Source organism: Ursus maritimus, unplaced genomic scaffold (assembly GCF_017311325.1).
Source record: "Ursus maritimus isolate PB19 unplaced genomic scaffold, ASM1731132v1 scaffold_6, whole genome shotgun sequence".
Taxonomy (NCBI): domain Eukaryota; kingdom Metazoa; phylum Chordata; class Mammalia; order Carnivora; family Ursidae; genus Ursus; species Ursus maritimus.
Genome location: NW_024426774.1, coordinates 55,401,885 through 55,429,192, shown reverse-complemented (window position 1 = coordinate 55,429,192; position 27,308 = coordinate 55,401,885). Strand labels below are relative to the sequence as shown.

The following is a 27,308-nucleotide window of genomic DNA, read 5'->3' as shown; positions in this document are numbered from 1 at the left end:
GCAGCTTCACCGGGAGGCGGAATGCGGAAAGACGTCCTTCTCCGCAACAGCTCGATGACTCGCAAGGAAGTAAAAGAAAAGGGCAGCTTGCCCACACCCAAAATGGCGGCCAGCACTCTGCACGACCGCGCCTGCGCAGGGGTAAGCGTTCCGTGACACTAATTCCCCTGGAGTGTCCTCCCCCCAACCCCCCTGCACCCACCAGCGCCCGGCCCCGACCTAGCCACCTGCGCCCGGAAGTGACGTGTCGGCGGCAGCGGTTCCCCCGCTGCATGATGGGAGAGTGTGTGGAGTGGGCGGGGGGTCTCGGCGGAGGAGGAGGTGGAGGCGGCGGCGGCGGCGGCGGCGGCGGCGGAAGAGGGCGGAGGGTAATGGGATGGGGGTCCCGCGACAGCGCTGAAACTCCGGGTGGGCGTCCATGGCGCTGCTTCGCTGACAGGGCTGTGAGCAGTCTGCCTTCCGCTATCACCAGCTCCGCGTCGGACTAGCCGGTCCTTCCCCGGGGAGCCAGTTACTCCCCGGGCCCCTGAGCCATGCCCATCGCGGCCGCCCCGAACGAGCCAGGTAAGCGCCACCGCTCCGCTTCCCCGGCCGTGCGGGGGGAACAGGAGGCTGGGACCCGGCCCGGCCCACTGGCCGAACCCTTGCCCGGGCCGGGAGCACCTGCCTGCCGCGGAGCCTGGGACTGCGGGGACGGGGACGGGGACGGCTCTGCGGGCCTGCGGGCTCCGGACTTGGGCTCTGCCCTCTTCCGCGGCGGGTGCGAGGACGCCGGCGGCAGCGCCCAAAGCGCACAGATCCCTCCCCGCCATCCCGGGCACCGGCCGGGAAAGTGTGAACCGTTCCCACGTCCCCGGCCGCCGCCGGCTCGCCCTGCCCCTCCGCTTCCACCTGCCCACAGCTCCGGCCGGCTGCTCTCCAGGAGCTGTAGAGAAGTTTGGGGCTTTGCTCGGGCTTCCTCTTTTTCCCTCCCCCTTCCTCGTGACGGGTGTAAACACTGCCTGCTTCTCCCCAGGCCCGAGGCCGGCTGCGACCGGAGTGTGGCTGCTTCCAAGGGTCTCGAAGCAAGCGGGTTTTGAGTCCTCCCAGCAGGCAGAGGAGAGCCCCAAAGCTCATGCATCCCTTCCTGAAAGGATCTTTCCTTCTCCTTTCTTGCACTCCTCAAGAAATAATCTGTGTCTTCTCCCCAGATTGCGTTCGCAAAGTTGGGCCATTATTCTTTACGCTTCCAGTTTGGCAGGTGCAGTGTCTTGCTTGGGCAGAGGACAAGAGTATAGGGTGAACAGGGGTAAGGTCTTTTCTCCATTAGGAAAGTACTGAGAATGGTTGGGTTTTTCTCTTAGTGGTTAATGTAAGTTTTAGCTTGGTTTCCCACTGAATCTTCTCTTGGGGGCCGTGGAAAGGACTTGTAAATATTTTAGTGGGAGCATGGGAAGGGGGCACATTAAACAAAAGCAGTGGTTCCGTTTCAAAGTTCTCACTTCAGGAGAAGAAAAGTAAAACTTTACTTTTGAACTTTAATCTTCCCTGTTCACTGGCTTTCATGGAGTACGTTCTCATACTCCGAATTGGGTTTTTTGGTTTTTGTTTGTTTTTTCTTTTGAGGGTGGGAGGGGGAGACAGATCCTTGAATTTACATTTGTTACTTTTAGTTAACCTTTTAGACATTAAAATATGCCAAACTCCACGGGAAACAAATGTTTCAGCACTATTCCATTGATATAATTTGCACAGTTTATCTACATTTTATATGCTTTGCCGGCTTAAATGTTGGCTTTTGTACTAGTCATTTTTAAATTTGCAGAAGTATATGTGTCTATACAGAGTGCCTATGGTAGCCTTGTTAATTTTGTCTATGAAGATATTGCACACGGATTTAAAGGTCTTGTATAAAATATTTAGCCCAGTAAATGACACCTAGTAAATGCTCATTAGATTGAATTCCTTTATGTATCAGTTAGATATATTAATTGATCTTCAAAGTATAGATATATTTTATACCTTTAAAAAGCTCTTGTAAGAAATTCACTAGAATTCACATAATATGTAGGGCATTTGTTTTTCTGTTTTCTAATTTTTGACCTAGAGACTGTTATAAAAATAATCCTTTAATGTGTCCATAATTAGATACTGAATCCATAATTGCATTGATAAATTTTGCAGAATCCAGTTGTCTTTATGAAAATTTTGTAATCTAGATGAATCCTATTATAAAACATCATTTAAAATTTTAATTTGTTTTACTTGCAGTTAGTTAAAAGTTCAGAAAACAAGTGAAATTTGAGTACCAAATGTTTTATTTTTGTGTGAAACCTAAAGTGCTTCCCTTAGCAGTCTAAAAAGTCTTTGAATAGCTTCTCATTGAGGAATACCCCTTCTCTCCTAACCCTACTCCCCAAAACTCATAAAAGGAGGCCATTAAGTATATAGGTATTTTTAAACTGTCATAAACCATTTAAATCAAATGTTTATATTGTAATTTAATGTTACCTACAATTCATAAGTTAAAAAGTAAGGACTTCATTCTCTCTGAGCAGTTTCAGTTCCTCTTTAATTAGGCTAGTGAATCTTTCCAGCCTGAACTTCATATGTATTTATAGTTTTTACACAATTTGAAGAACATCTGGCATTATATGGGTTGTAATATCTATCAATTCGATACTTAGTCTTTTCGCAGAGTGTGTGTATATCATACACACAATCACGGGTCCTTTCGCAACTTTATGATAATTACTAACGCTGATATACATTACTTACTGTGAGTGAGATACTCATGTAAGTGATTTATATAAAGTATATTAACTCATTTAATCCTCAGAACAACCCTATAAACTCGTAGGTGATATCCCCATTTTTCAGAAAAAAAACTGAGGCATGGATGTTAAGCAACTTGCCTAAGGTCAAACAGCTGGTAACAGAGCCAGGATGTAATATGATAGTTTTGCTTATCATATTTATGTAGTTTTAATATAGTTTTTAAAACATGCAAAACTATACAATATATTTTCTGGGAATCATGGAATATGTAGCAAAAGTACAAAAACATTCATTGGAAAGATAAATACCAAATGAGAATAAAAGTTACCTCTGAAAAACTGAAGAGGGATAAAGGATCTAGGAAGGGACTGTTTTTCAACCATAGCTTTACCGTTTTTAATATAAATCTGAAGCAATTTGGTAAAAGATTAAGATTTAACACAGCTAGGTGGTGGATACTTACTCATTATATTTTTTTCTAAACTTGTGTGCTTGAAATCAATAAAATAAAAGGTCAGGTTTTTCATTTTAAAATAAAGTATCACTTTGTCTTTTAGCATTGTATATTTAAAAAGAGGACAGGGAAGTAGTTAAGTGTTATTTTGTATTGACTTCCCTTTAAGATATAAGGAGGTTCTAACTTGAAAATATTTAAAGAATTGTTCCCCTTCTGAGGTTCCTCTGCAGTAACCTCTCTTGCCTGGGCTCTCCTCTTATTCCTTCCAACCATCTCCACAGCCCTATATCACACTCCTAGTTTCTATTTCTGGCCTTACCCTGGGGTTGGGGCTCATAGGTCTGGATTAGACCTATTCCCTGGGAAAAGGAAAAAGTCAGAAACTGTACACTGGGGAGGAAGCAGAGGGGTGGGGAATCATTGCTCATTAGTTTGGGAGAAATGAAAAAAGAAGGAAAATAGGTTTAATACACTCCCCTTTCTTCCTCAATCACCACCATCCCTATTTCAAATAACTAAAGTAAACCTTGCAGAGATAAATTGCTAGTAAATTAAAGGTTCTCTGTATGCTCAAAGCTTAATTTATGAGCACTGTTTTGCTGAATAGTTCCCAGAGGAAAATAAAGTAGTAAATTAGAATAAATTCACTGTAGGTTCTATTTATGTAAATACTTAAAAAGTGCCATAAACCATTTCAACTAAATATCTAACACCATGGTATTCTCTTCCTTTCATTCTTGCTGCAATATGTGAGGTCCTATTCTAGATGCTGGGGATACTGAAATGAACAAATTTTTAAAATTGCCCTTATTGAGCTTCATTTTCTTGCATTTGGGTGTGTGTGTGCACGCACGCCTGTGTGTGCGTATTTATGGGGATTAAAAAAATAAAATATAGAGGGGCACCTGGGTGGCGCAGTCGTTAAGCATGTGCCTTCAGCTCAGGGCGTGATCCCAGCATTCTGGGATCGAGCCCCACATCAGGCTCCCTGCTCCGCTAGGAGCCTGCTTCTTCCTCTCCCACTCTCCCTACTTGTGTTCCCTCTCTCACTGGCTGTCTCTATCTCTGTCGAATAAATAAATAAAATCTTTAAAAAAATAAAAAATAAAAATAATAAAGTATAGAGATGGCAGATGATGTTAAGTATCACAGAGAACAACAGTCCATTTGGAGGGATATGGGAGTACAGACTTTTTGTCTTAGAGACAGGAGTGGGAGGTTGTTGTTGTTGGGGCTTGCTGTTTTATATAGGATGGGCTCAGAGAAAGCTTAAGACCTGAACTTGGTGAGGAGAATACAGGGGAAGAGTGGTAGAAGCAGAAGTATGCCGGATTATTCAAAGAATTGCAAGGGGAAAAGTAGTATATGTGATCACAGTTAGAGGGTGAGAGGGCAGTGTTGCAGGGCTTTGTAGAAATTCTAATGACTTCGGCTTTTTACTGTGTGAAATGGGAGGCCATTGCAGGGCTTTTGAGTAGAGATGTGACATAATCTATGTTTTTAAAGGATCTGGCTGTGGGGGAAAAAAAAAGAATCTGGCTGGCTGCTGTACAAAAAATAGACTATAGGAGTGCAAGAGTGGAAGCAGGAAGATTCCATTAGGAGGTGGTTACAGTGATGTGGACAATTTCTTGAATTGGAACCTCTAGTAATTTCCCCATTGCTAAATTCAAAAAACTTACAAGGTACTCCCTTCTGAAAATTCAAGGCCTTCACAGCCTACTTTCCCCAGCATACTGCCTACTTCCTTCATATATCCTACATTCTCACCAAACTCTGTTATGTGACTTACTGTTCTTTGACACTTGCCCCATACATTATTTTTAGTGCCTGCTGTTACCTCTATCAGTTAAAATCCTTTTCATTTCAGATTCTGTCTCCATGAAGCTTTTTCTCATTTTCACCATTCTTCCTCTTCCCAATCAAGTAAGATCTTTTTCTTAGAATCCTTGTAACTACATTTTACTTCATTTGATGTTTATATTCTGGCTTGTGTTAATTACTTTTATTTTTCTCTTATGTTGTTCCCCCTAATTAATTGTAGTTTTCTTTAAGATTGTGACTCCTTTTACTCATTTCTACCTCTTACAGAACCTAGCACAGTTATGTATGTAGTAGATGCTCAGAAATAGTGGGTATATATATATTATGATTTTTTAAAGTAGTCTTTTATTACAGGGGCATTGTAGAAAATAGGCAAGCAAAAAAAAAAAAAAGAAGAAGAAGAGAAAAATCACATTCCTGTTATTCAGAAATCCTCCCTGTTAACAGTTTAATGTATATCTTTCCCCACATTGTGTGTGTGTGTGTGTGTGTGTGTGTGTGCCCTTTTAACAAACCGAAGTCTTATCATACAGACAGTGTTGTAGGTTGTTTTGTGTTAGTCAACTAAATTTCTCTTACCATTTCAGAAAATTTTCATCTAAATTAATATTCAGGGCTATATTAAAATTCTTCCCCAGGTGGATGTCCCTTTACAGTTGATTTGCCCATATCAGCATCCACTCCATAATATATTTTTCTGGTTATTAAAATTATGAAAGGATAATATGTTCATTATAGAATATTTGGAAAATATGGAACAGCATAAAGCAAAAACTGGTGTGCCCCTTGATGGCAGGACCCATCTGTTTTAATGCCTGGCACATAGTAACACTCAATAAATATATGTTAAAAGGAATAATATGTGTTAAAAGGAATATTAGTCATCACACTACGAAGAGGTAACTAAACATTTTGGATTGCATTCAGTTTTTTCCCCCCTGTGGGTATATGAGTGTCCTCTGCACATGTATGTATGAATCAGATTGTATCTTGGTGGAAAAGTTTGTGATCTTTGACTTTGTTTTTGGTTATTTCCATAGGACTGAGTTTTAGAAGTGGAGTTACTAAATCAAAGGGAAAACCAGCTGCTTTCCAAGGGGTTGAAATGAAATCACTTACCTACAAGCAGTGTTTGAGAGTACCCATCTTCATTTAATCTCCTCAGGTGATCAGTAAAAATGCAGTTTTGGGTTTTTTTTTTAATTAAGCCCCCCTTTGCAGGGGCAGTCTTTTTTTTTTTTTTTTTTCCCTCCAAGATTTTATTTATTTATTTGAGAGAGAGGGAGAGTGCACAAGCAGGGAGAGCTGCAGGCAGAGGGAGAGGGAGAAGCAGGCCCCCACCAAGCAAGAAGCCCAATGTGGGACCCCGGGATCATTACCCAAGTGGAAGGCAGATGCTTAACTGACTGAGCCACCCAGGAATCCCAAAGATGCAGTTTTTAAACTGTTTACCTGAATTTTTACTTTGGATTTAGGCTTTTTAGCAGTATGGAATATTTGCATAATTTAAACATTTTTGAAGGGTTTAAACAGGAGATGTATCCTTATTTGATATGAAGTTAAAAATTCTTAATGCCATGTTCTTTTTAAAATAACTCTGATTATGTTAGCAAGCTATTTAAGTACAAGAAATACAATATTATCTTCTGCAACTATGTTGTGTAGTACAATAACCACTAGCTACATGTCACACTTTTAATAAAGCCAGTCCCAAGTAGATGGGCTCTAAGTGTAAAAAACACACCAGATTTCAAAAACTACTGTTAAGACATATATTTTAGGTTGATTATATATTAAAATAATATTTTAGATGCTTTGTGTTAAGCAAAATATAATTTTATCTGCTTTTTTAATTGACTATTGGAAGAGTTAAAATTGTATATGTGGCTCGTATTGTATTTCAGTTGGACAGTACTGCTCTGGAGCATGACACTGACTTATTTTTATCTATGGAAATGAAGTATAAGATTAACTTCACTACTCTGGAAAGCAGTAAATAAGTTTTTAAAAATCACTTCTTATATTTCAGTTAGTATGTTTTTCATAGGATACACAGTTTGCACAGTAATCTTTCAAATTATAAGACTATAACTTACTGCAGTTCTTATGCTCCGAATGAAATATAGGACTTGGGGAAGGGTGTTAGGAAATTTACCTGAGAAATTGATCCCTCATCTAAGAATTGAAGGATGTGTGGAAATGTTTTAGGCAATGGGACTGCCAGTGCAAAGGCCCTGTGGCACAAAAGAATGTTTGCCTTTCAGTAAATGAAAGAGGGCCTAGTTTAGAGCATTGGAAACAATAGGGGAAGAGAAGAGGAGGTGACTGGAGAGCTGGGAATGGCTTATATAGACTTTATTAAAGATTTTTAAAAAATCTTTATCACAAGCAGAGAATCAGTGTGATCAGTTTGACTTTTTTTTTTTTTTTAAGATTTTATTTATTTATTTGACACAGAGAGAGACAGCCAGCAAGAGAGGGAACACAAGCAGAGGGAGTGGGAGAGGAAGAAGCAGGCTCATAGCGGAGGAGGAGCCTGATGTGGGGCTCGATCCCGGAACGCCGGGATCACGCCCTGAGCCGAAGGCAGACACTTAACGACTAAGCCACCCAGGCGCCCTGATCAGTTTGACTTTTAAAAAGATTATTTGGATTGGGCGTGATTGAATACCAGTCAGGAAGAGGCTGTTTAAGATCATGGCAGCTTAGACCAGAACAAGTCACAGGAGGTGAAAGGAGGTACAGATATTCTAGAATTGAGGGATTTATGAGATAAAAATCATTCTTTAGAAGATAGGGGAAGGTGAGAGGAGCTTTGTCAAGGGTGGCTCTCATGTTTCTGACTTAGTAACTAAGTAGGTAGAGGGGCCATTCCCGGAGTTAAGAGAGCCCTGGAAGAGGACCAGATTTTGAGGAAAAAAAGCTTGGGTTCTCTTCCTGTTAAGCTCAGTTTGAGTTGAGGAATTTAAATGGAGAGAACTAGTAGAGAGTTGGCCTGGCAGGTCTGGAGCTCAGGTTTGAGGGCTGGGGCTGTAGAGAGAAATCTGGGAGTCCTAGAATGTGGTAATTAAAGCCTTAGGTGGATGAGATTGTTTGGGGGGAAGCTGAATAAGAAAAGAGCCTGGATGAAACCTGGAAGAACTTATACTACTAATTTGAGTATGTTTCATACTTAACAAGAAAATTTAAGTTTGAGACCTACTTGTAAAAGTGAAAGTAAGGAGTAAATTGGATCAAGTAAGTTAAGTATTTCTGTTTGACATGTGTGTAATCTAGCAAATAATCTAAGACAATGCTAATTTGATTATTTGGAAACATATCTTTTTCCTGCAGCAGAACACAAACTGGGCTTCCCTTATGAACATGTTGAAAACAATTATGAATAAGTATTGGGTTTTTTTGTTACTTTAACAGCCCTAAGGAAAAACTATGTAATTCTCTCCATAAATACTTTAACAGAGTCTCTCCATAAATTTTGAAACTCATTTTTAACTTTTTTAACAAAACAATTTAAAGTAAGAATTATTGAATAGTTCTGTAATATGATAAAATGTATACACCTCAAATCAAAAATCAGTATCTTAATGTAGGGGGAATACTAATGCCTGCTATCACCACTACTATTAGATTTGGTATTGGAGGCATTAGCCGGCACAATCAATAAAGAAAAAGAGAGACGTAAGAATTGGAAAGGAAATGGTCAAACTACTCCAGTTTGCTTATGATGTGATGGTAAATGTTACAAGTAACAGGAGCTTTCAGTTTTATAAATAGTACTCAGCAGTTAGAAAATAGGATGGAAGTGGAGACCCCATTTCACATGAGCAGCAAAAAAATAGATAAAATACAAGTTTAAAAACAAATGTAAGAATTCTACATTGCTAACATTGAATTTTTATGTTAAATAAAATTTAACAGTTCCATGTTTAGGTATTAGAGGATATCATTCTTAATTCACATCTTATTATTCTTTAAGTGCTAACTTCAAATGATACTTTTCAAAGCAAGACTTTCAAGGAGGATCTTTAATATTTGCATATGTCTTAATGAGGCCACAGTCGTTTAAAGAGATAAGATAAATAATGTTTCTGCCTCACCCACCCACCAAAGTGGGTGTTTTTGTTGTTGTTTTCTTCTTAGTCATTGCTTATGTTTTGTAGTATTTTCTGTTTTGCTATAGTTAATCATCTCTCATCTTAATTGTTTGTTACTTGGATGCAGAAATGTTGACCTGGAGTGTTTTCAGGTAAGACACTTCTGCTACAGTGACACTCAAAGTCTGAGGCATTGATTTCTTTTCTTAAGGCTTTTGTTTTTAGTAGCTATTTATAAAAAGTAGTGAATCTACATTAAGAGATAAATTAACTCTTCTGGGGCGCCTGGGTGGCACAGCGGTTAAGCGTCTGCCTTCGGCTCAGGGCGTGATCCCGGCGTTATGGGATCCAGCCCCACATCAGGCTCCTCCGCTATGAGCCTGCTTCTTCCTCTCCCACTCCCCCTGCTTGTGTTCCCTCCTCGCTGGCTGTCTCTATCTCTGTCGTATAAATAAATAAAATCTTTAAAAAAAAAAAAAAAAGATAAATTAACTCTTCTGCACTGCATATTTTTAATAGCATCTTTGTTCCTTTAAAAAAAAAAATACCAGGAGTTTCGGGTATCACATTCAAATTTTCTCTTTCCTGAAGCCCAAACTGGAATGTTTGAATATTCATTACTTTTTTTAAAAAAAGAATATTCATTACTTTTTACCTCCAGTTAAGTCATCATTTCTTCTTACTCCTTTCATATTTCAGACACATTCCTCTATATCATAATGAGCTGGCCAATAACAGCTTTCCATCTCATTAGGTTTCAGAAGTTTACCTGAAACACAGTGCAAGTGTCACACCTAAATAAAAAGTACAGATTTTAATCAGATTACCAGTGACCTTGGTTTCTGGAAGTAGAGAAGTTTCTGTTGTTGCTGTTCACATTTGTTTAATATTCAGCTGCAAGTGAAACTGATAAATTTTTTAAACATGATTTTATTTTTTCCAAGGATTCTACAACATTTAAATTATATACTTAATTGCATCTGTTTCAAGGATTATTGCAGTAATTTAAATTTGATCCTTTAAGGAAATTTTCCAAGTTTATTTAGGAAAAATATCAAAAATTTTATGTTGTGAACTCTTTCTTTTTTAAATCTTGAATGTGAATTTCTTTGTGATATTTTCAGATAAATGTAAATGACAGCACTTTAAGAAATGTTTGTACAATTAAATTGTAAGTAGGGGAAACCTTTTATAAGGAACATTACAATTTCATTGATTTACCTGTATCAGTGAGTTCAGCAATGAAGTTTACAGACATTTATGTCATCCCCAAAGTTATAAAGTCCAATGATATTATTATCCTCTGGGAACTTAACTCAGTGTCTGTCAAGCTTTGCTGACAATCGGCATCATCTTGGAAACTTTTAAAAAAATACTGATCTTTAGGTCCACCTGTTCTATTAAAAAAGGAAAACAATACAAAGCTAAGAGTGAGTAACATTGGTTTACAGGCTACTAGAGAAGAAAAATGTGGAAACAAATTTGATTTACTTTGTTGAATATGATAAAAGAGATAGATATAAAGAAGGATTAATTCAGAAAGGCAACCTAACATAATGAAAAGAACACTGGCTGTAATGTTAGAGCCCTACTTTCCATACTTAGTCTTTATGGGACCTTGAGTAGATTATTTGACCTCTGAGCCTGTTTTTTCCTCTATAAAAATGGGTGGTTGAGATTAAATTGGATAGTGTATGAATAGCACCTAGCATAGTACCTGTGATATAATAATTTGGTAAGTATTGGTGATCTCACTTCACAGAAAACTTCATGACTGAATAGGGTGTGAAGGTATAGTAAATGCGTTCTCCAAACAGGTAAGGATAGGAAGTTAGAAGAAATGACATGTGACAACCTAGATGAAACAGTGCCCGTGGAGGAACCAGGGGATACCTTTTGTCTGAACGGAGCAAAGAGAAAGTATCTTAGCTATGTTGGATAAGATAGGAGTTTTAAGTAGACTGTAGTAATCCTGGCCAAAAATCATGAGGCCCTGAAATAAGCTATTGGTCATGGGATGTTAAAACAAACATAGCAAGCAATATAGAAGATTTAATTTGTGGGATGGGGTGGCAAAGGAGGAACGGTCAGGGCTAACACTGGACACCACAGATTTCTGGACTCAGAATTCAGAATGTTGTATAGGAAGAAGTGGTTTCTGTTCTTTGAGTAGAGGTTGACTTCAGTTTTGGAATTGGAGAATATGAGATATCTTTGGGACATCCAAGTAGAGATATTCAGAAAGGCATTTGGGTAGATGGATCTGGAGGTTGGGCAGCCTGTAGATAGATAGGGTTTCAGCATTATGAATATATAAAAACAAAACTTGGATGAGATTTCTCCGGTATAAGAATATGGGGAGGCCAAGACTTGGGAAACACTGAAATTTAAGAGGCAAGCAGAAGAAGCAGATCCATTGAAGGAGGAGAAAGGCTATGGTAAGAGGAGAATCAAGAGAGATTGCCTTCCAGAAATGCTTTTTTTCACTTAAAAATGTGTTTTAGACACATTTCCTAATTAGTAATGTAGCTTTATCTTTTTTTTAAAGGCTATATTTTAAAGGCTATTCCTTATAAATATTTATTTTCAGTTGCTCTTTAAACAAACTATATAGGAATTAACATTTATGTGGAATGATCTTTGCATACTTGTATGAATGCTTCTATAGGATACATTTTTGTGGATGAAATTGTTTAGTCCAAAAAAAATGCATTAAAATTTTTGGTATATTGCAGAATTGCCCAAAATATGAACCAACATTTACTTCCACCAGTAATACCTTTAATTTTATTCTTAATGTGGCCTGCTTCCTAGATTAGGGTAGTATGGATTTAAAAAATAAATAGTAATTTTTATTACTATATGTAAAATTCTGTGAAGAGAAGAGGAACACTTTAATTTTATCAAATTACTTGGTTCATTCAAATAATGTAATTTAAGAATGCATTTTGTCCTTGTAAGCACCAGATCAAGGAGGAGTTCTTTGTTTTGAAAGAAGCTCTGTTCCCTCCTCTTATATATGCTGGAAGCAGTAATTGGATTTAGAGGAAGTGGATCAGAAGGAAAGAGAATGATAGTATTATTGCGAGGGGGATTAAACCTTGAACAAAATTGATGTGTGCAAACAGTTACTGTTATGGTAGACATACATTATTAACACAAATTCTGTGCTAAGATTTTGCACAGAGGTAATTTTGAATTTTTTTTCTTGTAGCAAACTTTAAGCCATGGCTACAAGACTGTAAAATGAGGTATTCCTATAAAACTGATCATAGAAGAATTGATGTCTTAGAAAATACCAAGAATAGAAATACTGCAGAAGTTTGAAGTCACCTTAAATCATGCCGCTTACATAGTTTAAAGGTAAAAAATATGGACAAATTTCAAATTTTTTTAATTGATTGACATTTTTCGTAACATCTGTATAGAAGGACCTGCATTTCCCTAACCTCAGTGGTAGTATTTAGGGGAAGTTGTTAGTTTTGGTCATTTTCTTTAAATTCTTCAGTGTCTTTTTTGTCTTGTTTTGTTTTTTTACTTTGGGTTATGTCCTATTTCTGGTTTGTAAATTTAGGTTTGTAAAATCAATTTAGGGGATCCTGACAGCTATTAAGAAAAAGTGAACTAGAACTATCAAGAGTACCCAGAGAGTAAAGGATAAGTACTGTTTGGTGAAATTCTTTTTACCCTTCAGCCTTTCTACCTCTCAGGAGAAAGTAAAACTTTAAACCAAGGAACAACACCATTAAAAGGTCAAACACCTAGAATTTGTTTGCTATGGGAATTCCTTCCATAGTTCCACGAAAGTTATCAGTACAGGGAGACCTACTTGTGGCATTACCTGTGTATACCACACACACATACACTCCTGAGCGCTGTTTCAGAATGTGTTTATATTTGATTTTTCACATATACAAAGGTTTTGTTTTATAATAACTCACCCCAAGAATGTCATTACATGTTGTTATTTGTGGATGATTTATACTCGTTTTAAGTCTGATTCATCATCTGGTTTCCTTCTCACATGTTTCTAGGTTATCTTTTTCTCAATAGGTGGTCAGGGAACAAATTAAAGTAACAAATACCACTTAGCAAAGACAATTTGTGAGGTAAATCTCTTACATATGTCATATTTTATAGCCAAATTTGTGAGTTAGAGATTATGTAGGACACTGCATCCTTTCTCATTAGCTCAAATAATTGAATTCTAACTGCTTTTGGTTGCAGTTTTAGAACTTTTACTAGATGGCTTTTTTCTCTAAAAGGTGAGTTGCTCTCATGGTAGGCATTTACAATATGGAGAGTAGCGCTGTCAGGAAGGGCAGCTGCCAAAGGCCTGCCAACATACACGTATTTTAGTTACAGACTGGGGGGCGGGGTTCTGTTTTGAAGGTCCACAAAGTTGGTTTTGTGTTTTTGGTTTTTATTTTTTTCAGAATACCTTGGGATCTTGAGGTTTAACTCATCAGTCTTGACCAGAATTTAAATCTAAAGCTTTACAGCAAGAAATTTCTTTCAAAACATGTCAGCTATTCATGTCGGCTGATTGCAAATCTGTGGGAAATTTAACATGGAGTATTAAAGTTGCTGGTAGCAGAGAACAAGAGCAGGGGAAATTAGTTGGGCCATCCAGAGTCACATCACGCTCTGGAGACACCAGCTGACACCTCCACTTATGGTGAGAAACTGTCTCAAATCAAAGCAGAGAGTCATACTAGCTGGTCTGTTAAAAACACATGAACAAAAATTTGTCCTTTAGCTGTTTTTTCCCCTAGCTTGCATAGAAGTACTACCCCTCTCAACATACTCTTTTTTCCGACAGGTGCAGTCCAAATGATTGGATTTGCTTTCTTTTACATGTGTTACATTTCAGACCAGCCTCTCTCAGATCACACTTACTTACCTTAACTGAACCTCGGTGTTTCCTAACTTACTTGGTGGAGCACCAGAGCTAGGTTTATAGAAACCTAGTGGGAGGTGGAGGAGGAGACAGTTCATGAGTGGTCATTGGAGTAAATGCCCCAGCAAGACCAATAATAGTGTATTCAGTTCCTCCCGTGCACCAGGCCCTGAGGATGCAGTGGCCAACAACAGAGGCCTGCCTATTCCTGCACAACATTTCCAGTCTTTTGAGCTCAAGTAAAGTACCTCTTGCAAGAGCAGTTTCAGTGGAGTGGTAGGAAAGAAGCCAGATTGTGCTGGGTTGAGGAGTGAGTGGGAGGTTAGGAAGTAGAGATAGCGAATAGACAGGGCCCTTTGAAGAAGCTTGGTGGTGAGGAGGAGGAGAGCTAGAAGGACACAGAAGGGAGGAGTTTGTTTTGTTTTGCTCTGATTTGTTTGAGGTTGGAAGACTCTTGAATATTTACAAGCTTGATGAGAAAGCGTCAGTAGTAATGGAGAAATTCAAAGGGTCCTCTGAGCAAGCAATTCAGATAGAGAACAGAAGGTCCAGGGGTTATCTCTAGACAATACTGTAGATGGAGGCACGATTTCAGTGAAAGGACATGAAAATGAAATAATTCCTGCTTTTAGATTCTGTTTTTGTCATCAAGTTTCAGGGATATGAGAGGGAAAAGTTAAGGTGGCGAATTTATTCTGTAACTGTGTACAGAGTACTAGGGAAAAAACTTTATCCCAGGGCTAATGCATCTTTCCTCACTGCTGCTTCTGTTCTGTTGTCTTTGTTATCAGCAGTTATCCAATATCATTTATTCAATTTCAAGTTGAAGTACCTTTTGGGGAATAGTAGCTAGTAATCTCTCAAATATGGTCAGTTGATTGGGTTAATTAAAGGTAAAACAATTTCAGCTATTTTTATTTATCTTGTTTAATTTTTACTGTGCAGCCATACAAACACAAATAAAATGCCTTATGGATTTATGTAGAAAGTTAAAATATACAGAAAAAGGAGGGCTCTTTCTTAGGAATTTTTGAAAACGACCATCTGTAAAATGATAACTCTTATTGCTGTTTAGCAACATTCATTGAAGAGTGAATGTGAGTTGCTGCTTATGTCATTTACATTATGTATGATATTTGCACTTTTGTGAATCATCCTTATTGACATCAAAATCGGGAAGACAGACAATTCGGTGGTTATTTTTGGCAGTCTGGCCTTTTGAGGGTGATCAGCTTAGTTATAAAGATACTTTGCTGCTTGTTTCATTCTTCACCACATTTTTATTACCATGTACATTAATATTAAAAGAAGACATTCGCCTCTTGGCATTTTTGTTGGTTATTAGGTTGTAAGAATCTTTTTTTTTTTTTCCTTCCAAATTATTGTGGAAGTTTCAGAAACCTTTTTCTGGACAACTCAGAAACCTTTAAGGGATTATTCTTGTAATTCCAGTATTTGCTGTCAATTATTTCTGCAATAAGACATATTTCAGGTATTTTATTAACTTGTGACGGATTCACTGCTTTGTAGTTACACTAACATGAGGGATTATTTAACCTCCCTAAGCTTTTATTGTAAAATGAAGATAATAATCCCTACCTCATAGCATAGTATGAGAACTAAATGAGATAATTCATGAATGCTTTTCTCATAGTAGCAACACATAGTAAGCATTGAATAAATGTTAACTTGATATTGGCGTGAGCAGAAAATGAAAGCACTTGGAATATACTATTCAATGAACTTTTTTTAAGATTTTATTTATTTGAGAGAGAGAGAGAGAGCGTGAGTGGGGTGGAGGGGCAAAGGGAGAGGGAGAAGCAGACTCCCCACTGAGCAGGGAGCCCACCCAATGAGGGACTCAATCCCAGGACCCTGGGATCATGACCTGAGCCGAAGGCAGACACTTAACCAACTGAGCCACCCAGATGCCCCTCAACAAATGTTTTAAATAATACTGCATGTTACGCAGTTGGTATCTATGATGTCTTGGGTTTTGTTTTTAAATCAGCAAGTTTGAAGGAATTATGGGATCTCTTAAAAATATTCAGTTTCAGAATTGTGGAGGTTTATTAAATAGCCTTGAAGTTTACAGCCTATGTTGAAGGGAGTCCTACAAACAAATAATAACAACAAAACTTTCCTCAATTCTTTACTAAAAAACATCTGTTTTTAGGGGTTCTCTTTGTTTTATTAGCCACCATAGAGCCAATATAAGATGCTGAGGACAAACCACTCAAAAAGAGAAAATGAAAATTATCATTCTTATAGATTGTCAATTTTAGAAGCATGAAAACGTTTGTGACATGCATGGTGCAGTCATCTCTAGATGTATCGAAAACCAGAAAGTTAACTAGAATCTTATCTTCATATCACTCAGAAGGAGGCTCTTTTTGAGACAAGATGATATGACTCTTAAGCAGAATGTAGGCTGGGCAGATTCATTGACAGTGTATTTTGATCATATCTTAAAACTCCCGTGGGGATATTACAGTAAAGATTTGAATAATTTGAACTGCAGTAGCAGGCAACATTTGTAATGCAAATTGGTGTTGTTAATTGCTTATGTAACATTTTCTTTCATTTTTCTAAAGAAAATACACATTTTTCCCCATCACTCACTCAAAGGATTTGACAAGTGACTCATTAAAAACGTCAGACATCATGGTAAGAAGGTAGCGTTTTTTGTGTGTGTGATCCATTAACTAAACCTTGCTGGGGGGTTTGCGCTGCTCAAAGCTTGTAGCACAACTTCGGATATGGTTGGTTGTCTTTTTTCTTTTCTTACCACCGTCCTTCTGCTTGTTTGTGTTCTCCATTGTCCCCACCCCCATTCCAGTCCAGTAAAACTAAATTTGGAGTGAAAGGTCCTCAGTAAAGCTGGGGATTGTATAATCTGGGTGTGCTTATCTGGCTGCATGTTGATGTAGCTTGGCTGGTGCCCTGTAAAACGTGGGAGTTTCTTTCTGGTGCATTTTTAGCTTGTCTGCAAGGTTCTCTCAGTGTTTGAATCTGGGAAATTCCTAAAGGGCTTCTTAGAGACCCCACGACTACCACCAAATGTGAGCCCGAAGACCCTAAGATAGTTAAATCACTGTGTGAATGATGGAGGATAGAGGGATGGTCAAGGATTAACTCTTAGAGGATGTAGAATCCTTTCCATCCCAACCAGGTACCTTAGAAGCCTTTATTCTCATGGTCTTGTCGCTAAATGGATAGTATCTACAGCCAGTTTACTTCAGGTTACTAGTGAGGACTTCTGGGTTACATTGTCCTGTTCCTCATCAAAACCTCCGTTCCTTTAATAAACTACTACGAGGCTCTGAACTACCAGTAGTAGTAGTAGTTCAGAGACTGTGGTCTCAGTCCTTCCACCTTGGGCATTGTTTCATATTTTCCAGGGGTGAGTTATAGAAATTGGCAATAAAGTCAATGTCTTGTATCTTTAGTGTGGTTAGTAATATTTTTCTTAAGTGACTTACTCTTTCAGTGACCTTTTAAAGTATATGCCAAGTCATGAGAATGTTTTTTGGCAACTAAGCCAACATTGGCTTAGATTTTTGTTAAGGGTAGATTATGGTTGGAACCACAGACTTGGTTTAAGTTAAAATGTAATGATAGTTGATAACTTGCTGAGGCACAGAATGTGCCAGGTACCGAAGGTCTGTTATCTGTAATCCTCACAACAGCATCGACCGGGAGGAACTGCTAGCCCTTTTTTATAGATGGGAAGCTAAAGCTCAAGGAGGGTAAACTCACATAATTAGTAAATGAGGAAACTGGAATCTGAACCTAGAATCTGAATCCAAGTCCAAGATCTTTCTCCTACACTATGCTACCTTTTGAGACATACATATATTACCTGAAATCCCAGAGTTAGGCAAAGTATAAATAAGCACAACTTTTTTGTAATAGAATGGTATGCTTATTATTATATATCCATTCACTTGGAATGTAGTTGTTGTTAATCTAAGTATGTTGATTTTCTGAGACACACTTTTTGTTTTTTATTGTTACATACATACGGCAAAGTATATAAGTCTTAAGTGTACAATGGGATGAATTTTTACAAATATATGTGCCTGTATAACTAGCACTCTGATCAAGAGATAATAACATTATTAGCACATACCCCCTTTATACCCCCTTCCAGTCAATACTGTACCTGCTATAGGTACCCCTATTCGGAATTAACACTGTAGTTTAGTTTTGCCTGTTTTAAACTTCCCAGAAATGGAATCATACAATATGTATTTTGTGTGTGTGTATCTGGTTTCTTCCACACATCATGTCTGTGATAGGCATCCATGTTGTTGCATGTAATAATAATTCATAACGTACCCCATTCGTGTGTGTGTGTGTATATATATATATATATATATATATATATATATATACCATTATTCATTTTAACCATTCTGCTGATGGACACTTGGGTTATTTTTAGTTAAGAATAAAGTTGTCATGAACAGTCTTGTTCATGCCTTCAGTGCATGTATATACTCACTGTTGTGGAGTATATACCTGGTACAGTTTTAGTAAATACTGCCAAACAGTTTTCCAAGTGGGTATACCAGTTTACACTCCAACCGTTAAAGTATGAGAATACCAGTTGTTCCATATTGTTGCCTTTGGAAGCTATGATTAAAATTGTTTTGTCTTAATTTTAGCTGTTGTGGTGGGTGTATAGTAGTGTCTTACTGTAGTTTTAATGTGCATTTCCCTGACGACTTTTCATATGCTCACTGGCTATTTGGATAATCTCTTTTGTGATTTACCTGTTCAGGTGTTTTGGCCATTTTTCTGTTGGGTTGTCTCACATTGATTTGTAGGAATTCTGTGTATGTTCTGGCTATGACTTCTTTGACAGCTAATGTACCACAGATATCTTCTCCCAGGCAGTGGCTTGCCTTTTTGACCCTCTTAATGTTGTTCTTCAGGTGAACAGAAGTTTTAAATCTTAATGAAGTCCAATGTATCATTTTCTCTTTTATGATTACTGCTTTCTGTGGCCTATTTGAAACACCTTGCCTTCCCTAAGGTCATGAAAATAATCTCTTAAGAAGGTTGATTGTTTTTACCTTTCACGTTTAGGCCTACAGTCTGTCTGGAGCTGATTTTTGTGTGAGTTATTAGGTAGAATCAAAGATTGATCCCCCTGTGTGGGTATTCACTTGATCTAGCACTATTTGTTTAAAAAAAAAAAAAGGCTCGTCCTTTCCCCCTCCACACTGCAGTGGCATCTTTGTTATCACATAACATGTACCTTTAAACCAGGTCTCGATACCTGGTAACTTAAGTACTCCAACTTTGTTCCTTTTGGGAAACTATTTTTAAATTGCCGGCTAGTCTGAGGATGATAGTTAACCCCATTCCCCCTTTCATTCCTCTGTGTTCCCAAGCCCACCTTTCCACTTGAGCCCAGAGCTTTCTGCCTACAGACCTACCACCTCTTCTTTTCCATGACCGTTTCAGACCTGCGGCTGGCACTCCTTGAGCAGGTGCAGCTCCCTTTCTTGTGAGAGATTCATATTGAGTCGCTTTGGCCCGTTGTATGCCTTGTTACCCTGGCTGCTAATCTGACACAGGACTCAGGATTCCACTGCTGATTGCTACTCGGATTGTGGATTAGTCCCCTGGCCCCTCTGTAGTGGACTCCTATAATAGAATTACCAAACCCAGGATCCTTTGATTTTCATGGTTTGTAGCCCTGAAGGTCTTCTTTGGCTTGCATTTTTATTTACTATTTTTCACGTACAGTGTCCCTAGGCTCTGTATTAAGGATGGGATTTCCCATGGGCATATCTCCAAAGTGCAGGAGGTCTGCCAAATTCTCTATCTGCATGCTCTAACTAACTTCAGGTTACCCCGTTTATTACCCAAGCATGAAAGCCCCATGTCTACTGTTTGTGTATACTATGACTTGACCCTTTCCTAGATACCCCCATTACTTGTTTAAACAATTACTTGTTTAAGGGGTCCTGGAATAAGCAGGCATAAAAATGGGAATTTGAACACACCCTTCTACACACACACACACACACACACACACACGCACCTGTGCATGTGCTTGTTAAGATTATAAAGAAATTAGACAACTGATTAGAACTCCTTGTGGTGTGGAATACGTAGTGCATTAAGAAGGACGAAGAAACATTTATTAAGGTCGCTGTGTGCCAGGCACAGCATTAAAGTAGCTCATCTATCCCTTTTTCCTGTTAAGTAGGAATAGCTATTTAAAGTCTATATTTTCTGTGTAAAAAAAAAGGGGGGGGGATTTGTCTAAGTCAAACTTACTATGCTAATTCATCATACAAATACTTCAGTTAACAATTAAATAATACTTCTTGGGGCGCCTGGGTGGCACAGCGGTTAAGCGTCTGCCTTCAGCTCAGGACGTGATCCTGGAGTTATGGGATCGAGTCCCACATCAGGCTCCTCCACTATGAGCCTGCTTCTTCCTCTCCCACTTCCCCTGCTTGTGTTCCCTCTCTCGCTGGCTGTCTCTATCTCTGTTGAATAAATAAATAAAAATCTTTAAAAAAAAAAAAAAAACAAATAATACTTCAACTAACAAATTTTACTGAGTTGGAAAATTTTGGAAAGTTCAAGCTTCCTCCACACTGGCTGGTTGTCATTCTTGACTGGAACTTGAGAGTAGCATTCTCTAAGATTTTTGAAGGATGAATGGACCAAAGCCAAGACCCGCTGAAGGGGAATGTGTAGCCCAAGTTCTTCCCATCAGTAGGTGACACAGTTTTGAGAAAGAAGGAAACATTCATAGTCTGGGAGGCTGACAGAGCCTGTTGCATCTAGAAGGAGAAAGAGAGTACTTTTTCAAGATGTGACAGGAAAACTATTTTCTGTGTTGTTGGTTTGATCACAAACTTTCTGATTCAGATCTTGGTATTTCCTTGACATATGAGTTTGAAATAAGCCTGAACCAAGGAAAATATTTCATTTTTCAAACAATGAAAAGTTTTAGGAAAAGCAGTAGGTTAACCGTGAACAGATTCTACTAATAAGAAACATCACACATGGTTCTTTAAAAAGTAAAGTATTATGGGGGCACCTGGGTGGCTCAGTCGGTTAAGCATCTGCCTTTGGCTCAGGTCATGATCCCAGGGTCCTGGGATCGAGTCCCGTATCCCTCATCTGGCTCCTTGCTCAGTAGGGAGGCTGCTTCTCCCTGTGCCTGCTGCTTCTCCCTGTGCCTACCGCTCCCCCTGCTTGTGCGCTCATGCTCTCTCTCTCTCTCGCTGACAAATAAATAGAAATACAATCTTTAAAAAAACAAAAAAAGTAAAGTATTATGGAAGGTAAAATGGTACAGCACTCTGAAAAATAGTTTGGCAGGCTTTTAGAAAACTACACGTGCACTTACCATAGAACCCAGTAATCACACTTTTGGGCACTTATCCCAGAAAATAAGAACTTAGGTTAACACAAAAACCTGTACATTAATGTTGTTAGCATCTTTAATATGTATACTATTTAAATATGCCCCTGGTACGTATATTATTAATGTAGTTTATGTACTACTTATAATAATAAAATATAGGAAATAACCCATATGTCATTCATTTGATGAGTAGTTGAGCAAACTCGTGTATCTGTACCATAGAATACTACTCAGCAATAAAAATAATTGAGCTACTGATACATGCAATAACCAGGATGGACCTTAAGGGCATTATACTTAGTGAAAAAAGTTACCTTCAAGAGGTTACATATTGTATAATTTCATTTACATAACACTTTTGAAATTACAACTGTGAAGACAGAAAACAGGTCAGTGGTTGCCCAGGGATGGGGTGCGAGAGAGGGAGCAGTTCTGTATCTTGATAGTTGTGGTTACACTGATCTGTATATGGGATAAAATTGAACAGAACTACACACAAACACAAGTGGATGCAAGTTTTGTTTTTGTTTTTTATAAAGGTGAGGACTGAATAAGGTCTGTAGTCTAGTTAATAGTTCTGTGCCAACATGGTTAATTTCCAGGTTTGCTATTGTGCTAGAACTGTATAAGATTAACCATTAGGGGGAGCTAGGTGAAGGGTGTGCAGGTGTCTACTATTTTTGCAAGTTTATATTAATCTATTGTTTCCAAACAAAAAGTTAAAAAAAAGATAAGGTATGTTGTACACCTATGTTCATAGCAGCATTATTCACAGTAGCCAAAAGGTAGAAGCAACCCAGCTGTCTGCCAACAGATGATAGTATATGCATACAGTGGAATACTGTTCAGCCTTGAAAAGGATGCTACACAAAATGTATAAACCTTGAGGACATTATGCTAAGTGAAATACACCAGTCACAAAAGGACAACTACTGTGTAATTCCACTTATATGAGGTACCTAGAGTGGTCCAATACATGGAGATAAAATAAAATGCTGGTTGCAGGAGCTGGGAAGAGGGAAAATGGGGAGTTACTGTTTAATGAATACAGAAAAACGGGGCCACCTGGGTGGCTCAGGTGGTTAAGCATCCGACTCTTGGTTTCAGCTCAGGTCATGATCTCGTGGTCATGGGATAAAGCCCCACGCGGGCTCCATGCTCAGTGTGGAGTCTCTGTGTGTGTGTGTGTGTGTCTCTCTCTCTCAAATAAATAATAAAATCTGTTTTTAAAAATGAGTACAGAGGGGTGCCTGGGTGGCTCAGTCGTTAAGCGTCTGCCTTCAGCTCAGGGCGTGATCCCAGCGTTCTGGGATCGAACCCCACATCAGGCTTCTCTGCTAGGAGTCTGCTTCTTCCTCTCCCACTCCCCCTGCTTGTGTTCCCCCTCTCTCTGGCTGTCTTTCTCTGTCAAATAAATAAATAAATAAATAATAAAATCTTAAAAAAAAATAAAAAATAAAAAAATAAATAAAAATGAGTACAGAAAACATTTTAATATTTTGGAAGATAAAAAGAGTTCTAAAGATGGGTGGTGATGGTTGCACAACAGTTTGAATGTACTTAATGCCACTGAACTGTACACTTAAAATGGTTAAAACAGTAATTTTTTATATTTTTAAATAGTGAATTTTATGTATATTTTGCCACAATTTTTAAAAATAAGATACTATATAAGTAGCACATATTTATTATACAATGTGCACCTTTAAATGCAAACATAAATCTTGAATGCTTTTAATTTTTTCATTTTCATTTTGAGATGATCACAAACATAGAAAAAGTTGCAAGTTCGGTACAAATAATCTTTTTCCAGAATAATTTGAGACTGTTACCAACCTGATGTCCTGTCTCCCAAGGATGTTAGTGTGCATTTCTGACAACCAAAGACATTCTCTTACATAACCACAATACTGCCCTCAAAATCAAGAAATTAGCATCAACACGTTGCTCCTTGGACTCTATTCAGGTTTCACGGTTGTCCCAATAATGACCTCTATAGAAAGGGAAGCCAGTTGAAAATCAAGTGTTGAATTTACTTGTCATGTCTCTTTAGTCATCTTTAATTTGGAAGAGTTCTTAAACTTTTCCTTAATTTTCATGACATTGATACTTTTGAAGATTACAGGCCAGTTGTTTTGTAGACTGTCTCTCAATTTGAATTTGTCTGAAGTTTCCTCATGAATAGGTTCAGGTTGTGTATTTTGGGCAGGAATATTCCAGGAGTGATCCTGTGTTCTTACTGCATCTTGTCAGGTGATGCATGATTTCAGTATTCCCATTGCTAATGACGTTCACTTTGATCATTTGATGAAGTGTCAGCCTCCACCACTGTAAAGTTACACTTTTTTCTTTGTAACTGAGTATGTTGTGGGGAGATACTTTGAAACTGCAGTATCTCTTACATGTTTATATCTGAGGACTGACACTTGATTCTTTTATTCAGTGGATTATAATCCAATATTATCTTTATTTTTTTTAAAGATTTTATTTATTTATTCGACAGAGATAGAGACAGCCAGCGAGAGAGGGAACACAAGCAGGGGGAGTGGGAGAGGAAGAAGCAGGCTCTCAGCGGAGGAGCCTGATGTGGGGCACAATCCCATAACGCTGGGATCACACCGTGAGCCGAAGGCAGACCCTTAACCGCTGTGCCACCCAGGCGCCCCCCAATATTATCTTTATTTTGATGCTCAAGTTTTCACTGATTTTACCACTAAGAATCCCTTCAGGCTGGCTTTTGTGTCCTTTTGACATGTTGCCAATATTGTGAATGCTTTTAAATTAAAAAAAAAAAAAAGGAATCATAATATCAATGGCTACATAGTATCCTATTGGAAGGACAAAGCATGATTTGCTTAAGTAATCCCTTTGGAGCATTTTGTTTTGTTTTTAAGAAAAAAAAAAAAACAGTTTGTATAGTATAGCCAGATTGCGTTCTGGAAGCCTTCTAACAATTTACACACCCACCAGCAGTATGTGTGTGCAAATGTCCTTTTCTCCACACACTCATTAACAATCAGTATTTTTTAAAAATAGAAATCATAATCACAGGGAAACCATTAGAGGTCAAATTACCCTGTATACCTAAGCATTGGAAGGGGTTATCAGGACTCTGGACAAAGGAGGAAAATAGGGTTTATATGTATCTTTTACTGTTATCTGCCTTTTCTCTTTAAATCAGCAGAAAAGAAGGTATTTCAGAAGTAAAGCCATCATTTTCTTCTTTATGATGCTGATTTTGTAAGGAGGGCAGTTTAAAATAGATACATTACAATGGAGTCTTTTTTCTTTTTTTTATGACTTGTTCAATTTCTTTCAAATAACTCTCAGTGACTGACCAGTCATTGACCTCAAAGATCCTTTTCAAAATTCTGAAGCCATTCTCTACTAACCAGCTGTATGACCTTTAGGAAAGTTGCTTACCAATAGGCCTCTTTTTCCTCATATCTAATTAAATCAAGTGGTTTCTAAGGTACCTTCTCCCTATAGCTGGAAGATCTTATGAAATTTTATTCTGAGAGTTGGAAGAAAGTGGTTGTTTTATTTTTTGAGTTTACAAAACTGGTTGAATTGTGTAGTAAAATATTTTCTTCGTGTATCTAATTTTGCAACTGTGAATTGCAGGAAATATTCCTTGGGCTTCAGTTCATTGAAAGTATCAATTTATGGTCTGGTTTTATTCTAGGACTTTTGTTGTTAATTCTCCCTTTACTTTTAATGTAAATCTGTCTTGTGGCCCTTTTGACTTTTTATTACAAAGGAACAGGATAACCCAGACATAGATTCCATTTGAGAGTTAAATGTATATAGAAAGAAGATATCATAAACTAATGGGTATGGGAAGGATTATTCAGTAAATGGGATTATGATAATTGTTTGGCTCTTTAGAAAAAAAATTACTTAGACCTTTGCCTTAGACCATATACCAAAATAAATTCTGGATGTATTAAAAACTAAATGCAGATGAATCATCAAACACTACATCAGAAACTAATGATGAATTTAAATTAAAAAAAAAACTAAATGCAAAGAAAACAACTAAAAGAAAAAACTAAAAGTGAATATTTATTAAATCTCAAGCTTATATGAAAGCAAAATAATGAAAATTACTAAGAAAAGTTGATCAATTTGTCCCCTTAAAAATTAACTTTGGAAAACAGTTTGGCTGTTTCTTATAAAGTTAAACTTATACTTATTGTAACCAAGCATTGCACTCCTGAGAATTTATCTTAGAGAATTAAAAACTCATGGTCAGGGAACAGTCTGTACATAAATATTCATAGCAGCTGTATTTGTAATTATTTGTAATTAGAAATAATCCAAATGTCCTACATTGAGTGAATGGAGAAACAAACTGTGGCACAGCTATGCAGTGGAGGACTAGTTGGCAATAAAAAAGAAGGAGCTCTTGACATGCAACAACATGAATGGATCTCAGGGGCATTAAGCCGAGTGAAAAAAAACCAACTTCGAAGAATTATATATTGTGTAATTCCATGTACATAATACTTGTGAAGTAGCAAAAGTATAGTGATGGAGAATAGATCAGTGGCTGGCACAAGTTAGGGCTTTGGGGAGGGTGTGAATATCGAGAGGTAACACAAGGGAGTTTCTTTATATAGATGAATATTATTGAACTATTTTTGCAGCAGTTCTTACCCCAATTAATAGTGGTGGTTATTTGAATCTAATCTGCACGTGTGATAAAATTTCACAGAACCACATACACAAAACTGGTGAAATCATATAAGGTCTGTAGCTAATAGTGTTGTACTGATGTCAGTTTTCTGGTTTGGTCATGTACTATCATTATTTACCATGCTATCATTGTGGGAAATTGGGGGGGTATACATGAGAACTTTATATTGTGTTTGCAGCTTACTCTAAGTCAGAAATGATTTCAGTATTGAAAATTATTTTTTAAAATGACTTAAATAAACTGGAGTACATCTAGACAATGGAATATTATTCAGCGCTAAAAAAGAAAATGAGCTATCAACCATGAAAAGACGTGGAGGAGGCTTAGATGCATGTTACTAAGGGAAAGAACCAATCATACAGTATGTACAGGCTACATACGATGTGACATACTGTGTGATTCCAACTGTATGATATCCCAAAAAAGGCAAAACTATGGAGACAGTAAAAAGGTCAGTGGTTGCCAGGGCAGGGGAGAGGGAGGGATGAATGGGTGGAACAGAAGATTTTCAGGGCATTGAAATTACTCTTTGTGGTACTGTAATGGTGGATACATAATTTATGCTTTTGTCCTGACCCATAGAATGTACACCACCGAGAGCAAACCCTAATATAAGCTATGGACTTTGGGTGATGATGTGTGTCAATGTAGGTTCATCATTTGTAACAAACAGACCACTCTGGTGTAGGATGTTCATAATAGAGGAGGCTATGCATGAATGGGGGTGGGGAATCTATAGCAATCCACTGTTCCTGCTCAGTTTTGCAGTGAACCTAACACTGCTCTAAAAAAACTGCTCTAAAAAGTCTATTTAAAAAAAATTAACTTGCGTCAGAAATAAACATTGAAAAGCAAAGTGAGAAACATATCTGTAGTAATTATTAGAGATAAAATTTTCATGTCTTGTTTATAAAGTCATACAAATCAATAAGGCAGGCCCCGAATCCCCAGTGGACTGGGAAGAAGAGAACAAACAAGTTCCCCAAGATAGAATTTTGTAGATAATACTTTTGTGTTTATTCAGACGTTTTTGGAAACCTCAAATTCAGTAATGTAATACCAGTGTTCTTGGAAACATACACTGGAACTGGAAAAGAGGATTTTTTTTTGCCATTATAGCTGTGTAAAGTAATCTCACCTAATAATTTAAGAGGTACAAAACAGAGCACTGTAAA

At 37.9% G+C, this 27,308-nt stretch overlaps 1 protein-coding gene across 5 annotated transcripts in view; it reads left to right on the top strand.

The window, feature by feature from the left end:
• Positions 1 to 282: 282 nt before the first annotated feature.
• Positions 283 to 27,308, top strand: part of AFTPH (aftiphilin) — a 65,384-nt gene continuing 38,358 nt past the window's right edge. The window contains exon 1 of one of the 5 annotated variants that reach the window (XM_040623413.1): positions 283 to 564. The gene's annotated coding sequence lies outside the window, so the exon portion shown is untranslated. The remainder of the gene's footprint in view (positions 565 to 27,308) is intronic. The other 4 variants (XM_040623409.1, XM_040623410.1, XM_040623411.1 and 1 more) reach the window with 4 other exon arrangements.